Below are 8,167 nucleotides of genomic sequence, written 5' to 3'. Positions count from 1 at the left end.
GGCGGCGGCGGCTCGGGGCTCGGCTCCGGGCTCCAGGAGGCGGCGGCGGCGGCGGTGGTGGTGGTGGCTAGAGGGGGCGGGGGCGGCGCTATATAAAGGGGGCGGGGTGGGGCGACTTGGAGGAGGGAGCAAGGCGCGGCGGCGGAGTCCGGCTCGGACTCCGGAGTCCGGGTCGGTGGCGGCGGGGCGCGCGCGCATGCAGGAGGCGGCAGCGGGCGGCTGGGCCGGCCTGCTCTGCTGGGCCTTTGGCCCAGTCGGGCGCGGGTTTTTTTAAACATTCCACCGACTAGAAAAATCCTAGAAAAATATAAATAAAAAAATCTAAAAATTCCAAAACAAGTTTTCTCTGTCTAAATAAAATATTTAGAACAAGATGAACTTTTCTTGGCCCCTAAAATGCAATTTTTAAAACATGCAAATTTTTCTAGGGCAAATAAAATTCCGAATAAACTCAAATAAAATCCAAATAATGATTTTAACATTTTTCCTCCTATATTTCAATTGTTTTGGAGAAGTCATATTATCTCCCCTCATTTATTATTTTAAAATGAAATATTTTCCAGAGAGAAATAATTAAAAATCAAAATCATTGTCTTCACTATTTGATAAAAATTTCAAATATGAAAATTGGAAAATCCCCAATTCTCTCCGAAGGTCCTTGAGTTGCTTAGGATTTCGAGGATTGCAAACGAAAAAGCAATAAAATATGATATGCATGGATGGCCTATGTATAACATGCCAAATTGGAAATTTGGGATGTTACAAACCTATCCCCCTTAAGATGAATCTCGCCCTCGAGATTCGGGTTGGCTAGAAAATAGGTGCGGGTGGTCCTTGCGAATATCCTCTTCTCGCTCCCAGGTGGCTTCCTCCTTAGTATGATGACTCCACTGAACTTTGCAAAACTTGATCACCTTGTTGCGAGTGACTCGACTATCAAACTCAAGAATCTTTACTGGCTTCTCCTCATAGGTCAGATTATTATCTAGCTGAATCGCCTCCAAAGGTACTGTATCATTCAATGGTATATCGGCCATCTCAGCATGGCACTTCTTCAGCTTTGATACGTGAAACACATCGTGAACTCCTGACAACCCTTCAGGTAACTCCAGAACGTTTTACTCCCATCCGTCCCAAAATACGATACGGTCCTACAAATCTCGGGGCTAACTTTCCCTTAACTCCAAAACGTTTTACTCCCCTCAAAGGTGATACTCGTAAATAAGCTCTATCTCCAATTTCATAGGTTACTTCCTTGCGTTTTGAATCTGCATAACTCTTCTGTCTAGACTGAGCGATCATTAGTCTGTCTCTGATCACTTTAACCTTCTCTTCTGATTCCTTGATCAAATCGGGTCCAAACAATTGATGGTCTCCTATCTCATCCCACATCAATGGTCTTCTACATCTGCGTCCATACAGAGCTTCGAACGGTGCCATCTTCAAACTGGCCTGGTAGCTGTTGTTATAAGAGAACTCTGTGTATGGTAAATTGTCATGCCAACTAGATCCATAATCTAGCGCACATGCTCTTAGCATGTCCTCCAGAATCTGATTGACTCTTTCTGTCTGTCCATCTATCTGAGGGTGAAAAGCGGTACTGAATTCCAATCGGGTACCCAAAGTCTGGTGTAACTGATGCCAAAACTTTGAAGTAAACTGGGTTCCTCTATCTGATATGATGCTCCTCGGAACTCCATGTAAACATACGATCCTGGTCATATATACCTTGGCCAACTTTGCACTTGTATACGTTGTTTTCACCGGGATGAAGTGAGCTACTTTAGTTAATCGATCCATAACTACCCATATAGAATCATATCCTGCCTTGGTTCTGGGTAATCCGGTAATAAAGTCCATACCAAGTTTGTCCCACTTCCATTCGGGTATTGGCATAGGCTGTAACAGTCCTGCTGGTTTCTGATGCTCTGCTTTCACTCTCTGACATACATCACATACGGCTACATACTCGGCAATATCCTTCTTCATACCAGTCCACCAGAAATGTTCCTTCAAGTCCAAATACATCTTGGTGTTTCCGGGATGAATCGAGTATGGTGAGTCATGGGCCTCCTGAAGTATCAACTTCCTGATCTCCGAATTGTTGGGCACATAAATCCGGTCCTCAAACCACAAGGCATTGTGCTCATCCTCGCGAAAACCTTTGGCTTTACCTTCGCCCATCCTCTCTCTTATCTCAGTAATCTCTTTGTCCTCCTTCTGAGCTTCTCGAATCTTGTCCAACAACGTCGACTGAACCTCCATTGCTGCAAGAAAGCCTTTTGGAACAATCTCCAACCGAAGTTCCATGATCTCCGCAGCTAACTCTTTTGGCATTCCTTTGCTCACAAGAACATTAGCATAACTTTTCTGGCTCAAAGCGTCTGCTACAATGTTGGCTTTTCCTGGATGATAGTGTAGCTTCATATCGTAATCCTTTATAGGTTCCAACCATCTCCTCTATCTGAGGTTCAACTCCTTCTGGGTGAAAATGTACTTCAAGCTCTTATGATCCGTGTACACATCACAACGGTTTCCAATAAGATAATGTCTCCAGGTCTTCAGCGCATGCACTATGGCTGCTAACTCCAGATCATGTGTGGCATAGTTTAACTCGTGTGGCTTCAGTTGTCGTGAGGCATACGAAACAACTTTTCCTTCCTGCATAAGCACACATCCAAGTCCCAAGAGAGAGGCGTCACAATACACTTGAAACTCCTTACGTATATCTGGCAAGGTCAGCACTGGGGCTGTAGTCAATCGTTCCTTTAGCTCTTGAAAACTTGTCTCGCAATCCTCCGTCCATTTGAACTTTGTATCCTTCTTTAACAATTCAGTCATTGGTTTAGCAATCTTGGAAAAATTCTCAATGAATCTCCGATAATATCCTGCGAGTCCAAGGAAACTGCGGATCACGCCAAGTGAAGTGGGTGCCAACCATTCAGTGACCGACTGAACCTTACTGGGATCCACTGCTATACCCTCTCCTGATATAACATGCCCAAGAAATCCAACTTCTTTCAACCAAAACTCACACTTGTTGAATTTGGCGTATAACTGGTGTTCCCTGAGTTTCTCGAGAACCAAACGCAAGTGTTCCACATGCTCCTCTTCGTTCTTCGAGTATATCATAATATCATCAATAAATACCACAACAAACTTGTCCAAATACTCCATGAACACCTTGTTCATCATACTCATGAAATAGGCAGGGGCATTAGTCAGTCCAAATGACATGACCGTGTACTCATATAATCCATACCGTGTGGTAAACGATGTCTTTGGTATATCCTTCTCTCGGATCTTCAACTGATGGTATCCTGATCGTAGATCAATCTTTGAAAACACCATAGCTCCTTGTAACTGGTCAAATAGATCATTAATCATCGGTAAGGGATACTTTTTCTTTATCGTTACTTCATTCAGAGCTCGGTAATCAACGACCATCCTCAAGGATTTATCCTTCTTCTCCACCAAAAGTACTGGGGCTCCCCAAGGTGATGAACTTCTACGAATGTAACCTTTCTCCAAGAACTCTTTGATCTGCTTCTTAATTTCCTCCATGTCATTTGCTGGCATCCGATAGGGTCTCTTGGATATAGGCCCTGTAGCTGGCAATAGCTCTATCAAAAACTCGATGTCTCTATCCGGTGGCATACCTGGTAACTCTTCGGGGACAATATCCGGAAAATCCTTTACTACAGGTACTTCCTCCTGTACAACTCCCGTGAGGGCGTTTATTTGGATCCTCCTAGGCACATGCCTAGATACATACTTAATCCTTTTTCCCTCTGGTGTGGTAAGGTAAATTGACTTACTAGCACAGTCAATACTTCCTCCATACTTCGACATCCAGTCCATTCCTAATATCACATCCAATCCTTGCGACTCCAAGATAATTAGGTCAGACGGAAATACATGTGTGCCAATGATTAGGGGTATCTGGGTGCACCAACTGCTAGCCATGTACTCTGCTCTAGGCGAGCTTACTAAAAGGGGTGTCCTAAGGGTTTGGGTTGGTAACTTGAACTTTTCCACAAATCCCCTTGATATGTATGAACGATGCACCAGTATCGAAAAGAACAATTGCGGTAAATGACTAAACCAAAAACTTACCTATTACCGCATCCGGCTGCTCTTCAACTTCCTCCACGTTAACGTGGTTCACTTGTCCTTTGTTGAATGGATTGGGCTTCTTCCCAGCGCTCCCATTTCCGTTTCCATTCTTTCCTTCAGAGCAGTCATTGGCATAGTGCCCGGTCTTCTCGCACTTGTAGCAAACAACTTGACTTAAGTCCCTCTTTGCGGTTGTAGATGGGTTAGAGCGACTCTGATTATTGTTGGCTCCATTCCCATTCCCGTTCTTCGCACCATTATGGTTATGCGATCCTCCTCCAGCATGGTTATGACCTCCATGGTTATGCACAAGTCCTCCCGAGTTCGGGGTTAAACGAGGCTTCTGGTGAGCTCCTGAGTTGTATTTCCCTTGTCCATACTTCCTCTTACGATTCTCAATCTGCTGCTGCTTTCCTTCAATCATTAGGGCCTTATCTACCAACTCCTGGTAGTTGTTGAAGGTTGCTACCATCAACTGCATACTCATCTCATCATTCAGCCCTTCCATAAACTTCTCCTGCTTCGCGGCATCTGTGGCCACATCATCAGGGGCATAACGTGATATCTTGCTAAACTCATCCACGTACTGGCCAACAATAGGGTTCCCCTGGCGTAGATTGCGAAACTCACGCTTCTTCATCTGCATAGCTCAAGTCGAGACATGGGCAGTACGAAAAGCCTGCTGAAACTGAGCCCATGTGACAGTGTCGATAGGATAGGTGGCTGTGAAATTCTCCCACCATGCTGCTGCAGGTCCATCCAGTTGGTGTGCGGCAAAATGCACCTTCTCAGCATCTGTGCATCCTGCGGTGGTTAACTCCCTTCCAATACGACGTAGCCAATCATCTGCAACTATTGACTCGATGCTACTGGGGAACACCGGCGGCTGTAACCTTAAGAAACGGGCGAGGTTATCCACTGGCGGCGGGTTGTTGTTGGCATTGTTGTTATTGGCATTACCCTGGTTCTGAACTAGCAATTGCATCAAGGCATTCTGCTGCTGGATCAACTGGGTGATCTCCGGTGGGAAAACAAAATCGGGGTCTCTTCTCGGAGGCATCTGATGGGCTTAGATGGAAGAGATTAGAATAGAAAAAGATCTAGGGGAGAAACACTACCCATATGTATATGAGGCAAACACAAGCATTCATTCAATCTATCAAGCAAGGGCATACAAAATGGTCTAGGACTATCGCAAAAGTGCTCACTACTACTAGTTACATGGGGAAATACTATTATTATATGGTGGTCATCTAGAAATTTTGATCGGTGGAAGACTCCATGATGTCTGCTCCAGCTTCATCTTCGTAGTCATCATCACTTGAATCTGAATCGGTGTCGTCGATGATGATGTAGTTGTCTGGACAAATGGGGTCTCCGTCATCTTCTCTCGGAACTGGTCCTCCCATGAAAATTCCGATCTTCTCGACTAGGTCATCATTCTTCTCCAATAGGGTCTTGATTTCCTCCTCACATCCATCGCGTGTGAACTTAAGTTCTTCCTCCAGCTCGACGATCCTAGTTTTCGCCTTCTTCAACTCGATCATGTCTGCGCACATCTGGTTCTCCTATCGTCGAATGTGCTGGTTTTGCTCCTGGATAAAGGCTGCGGCAGATCTATCCTTCCTGGTGCTGATCATCTCCCATTGTTCATCTCGGCGCCCACATATTTGATAGGTGGTGTCCTCAAGGTCCTTGTTGTAGATTTCTCCAATGCGTCCCATGGTAATATGAGCAGCCATACTCTTGCCAAGGCTCCAAGTGGGTGCTTCGAAAGAAAACTCTATGGGTTTAGAATTTGGCGAGAACGTTCTTCCTGGAACTTGTACTTGAATCATCCAGCGCTCTTCTTCTGGTAGAGTGGCGTTGTACGTCCTGGTGAAGCTTGGTATTCCAATATTCAAGTACCTAGTGACTTCCTTCAAGTGGCGTCCAAAAGGTGAGTCTTCATCTGGTTGTGCAAACTTGTTCTTCATCTCCTTCATCCTAAAGAGTGGAAAAAGAAGAGGATTCAGAAATGAGAAGAGAAGAGGGACCTATGGTTTATCTTAGTGGTCGTGTCCTACACTCAGCGTGTGCTTTGATACCATCTTGTAGCGACCCGACCTCAGATGGTCAAGTCTCTGTGCTTCCGTGTCATCCCTGGATCAGTAATGCTGACACACACAATACTCGAAGGATTTATAACAGAGTAGCAATCACACACTTATTACATCGAATGTATCAAAAGAGAACTTATTACAATGATATGGCTTAAGGCCATCTAATGCGATAACAGCGGAAGGCTTGGAAGATAAAGTGAGTCCATCAACTCCAACGGCATAGCTGAGCTGCACGGCAACGACCTACGAACCTTACTCCTTGTCTGAAAAGTCTGCAACATAATACGTTGCAGCCCGAGAACAGGTCAGCACATGGAATATGCTGGCAATGTAACACAAAAGAGCAATAACGGAATAATACTACCACTACATGCATATTTGGCTGGTGGAAAGCTCTATGGTTACAGTTTTGCGAAAAGCCAATTTTTCCCTACTACAAAGGAATAAATTTTAATTTAACCATCATGGTGGTTGAAACATCATTTGAGAAGGTAACCCCAACTCAATGATCCCAATTCAAATAGTTAACAACCCAGCAAGATTAATTAGAAGTGTTGAGATACATGCGAATACTCAAGTACTAGATACTCGGAATTGTCCATAACCGGGGACACGGCTAACCATGATTAGATTGTACACTCTGGAGAGGTTTGCGCACTTCTCCCCGCAAGACTCGATCGCCTCCTCTAATTCCTCGCACTACATGATGTTTGAGAAACAGATGACCGAGACACAGTCTTTCAGAAACATTAACTCTCTACTCCGGGCAGACCATACCAACCCTACAAACCCACTACCTGCTGATCCACCTCTTCAAGAGCTTCACGTAACTTACTCAACTATGCTAGAGCCCATAATAGCTTGCGGCTACACACGGAAGTTTCTAGCATGAATAGACTCAGTTACCTTTGAGCCTAGGTGGCGGTCCATAGGAGAATCACACGGTAACCCCAGGATTTCCAAAAATAAAACAGGCAATCACTGGATACCCCAGGTGCCTCAATCCACCCAGATGTGTATTAAAGTTGCCACCTTAAGTAAACCATTAATTTAACAATCTCACATCTGTCATGAAAATCAATCAAACCCAATCCACGTTTACGAGCATAGCATGGCAAAATAAGCAATGCGTAGAAGTAACTCCCAAGGGTTTGATAATAAACAGGGCAATAGGTTCTACCTCAGCAACTACTTCCCAAAACCCACATATTCAAGGCATCCTAGTCATGCAATGTTTGAGGATTGAAACTAATGCATAAAAACTGGGTATGAAATTGTATGATCAATATGTTACTTGCCTTGCTGACGATCCGTGAATCCTAGAGACTCGTAGTAACACGCTTCGCACTCCAGGAATTCTATTGCAAGCAAACAATAACATACATAAGCAACAATCAAAGATGCACAAGTACAACTCCAAATAAAAGAGTTTGACCGAAGAGTTCAACTTAAGAACTCTGGTTTGGAAAAATAATCAAATCAAACGGAGCAACGAAACTCAAACGGCAAAAGAAACAAGATCCGTTAATTAATCTGAACTAGGGTCAAATTTTACAGAGATAAAAACTTGTTTGAGTTGATTATTCGGAAAGAAGGTTTTGAGATGAAACTCCAGGCGCTTGAATCGCCTGATTCCGATAAACGAGCGAAAAGATAAACAGGTTTTAACATCGGATCAGAAATCGCGATCAGAAAAATCACGGAATAAATCTGATAAAAAGAAAAACCACGAACGGCTAAACGAACGAAAGTTCGTTAACAGAAACTAAACGATGAACACGTTCGTTAGAACGAAAGGACGAGCGAACGCTCGCTTAATAAATAAACCGAAGAATAAAACCGATCTATATATATAAAAAACGAACTAGGGTTTTTTTTTGAAAAAAAACCCGAAGAGGTTTATTTAAAAAAACGGCGGCGAGGGGGGGGGTGTGGCTACCTCCGGCGAG

Source organism: Triticum dicoccoides, chromosome 6B (assembly GCF_002162155.2).
Source record: "Triticum dicoccoides isolate Atlit2015 ecotype Zavitan chromosome 6B, WEW_v2.0, whole genome shotgun sequence".
NCBI lineage: Eukaryota > Viridiplantae > Streptophyta > Magnoliopsida > Poales > Poaceae > Triticum > Triticum dicoccoides.
Note: the sequence above shows the minus strand (reverse complement) of the source record.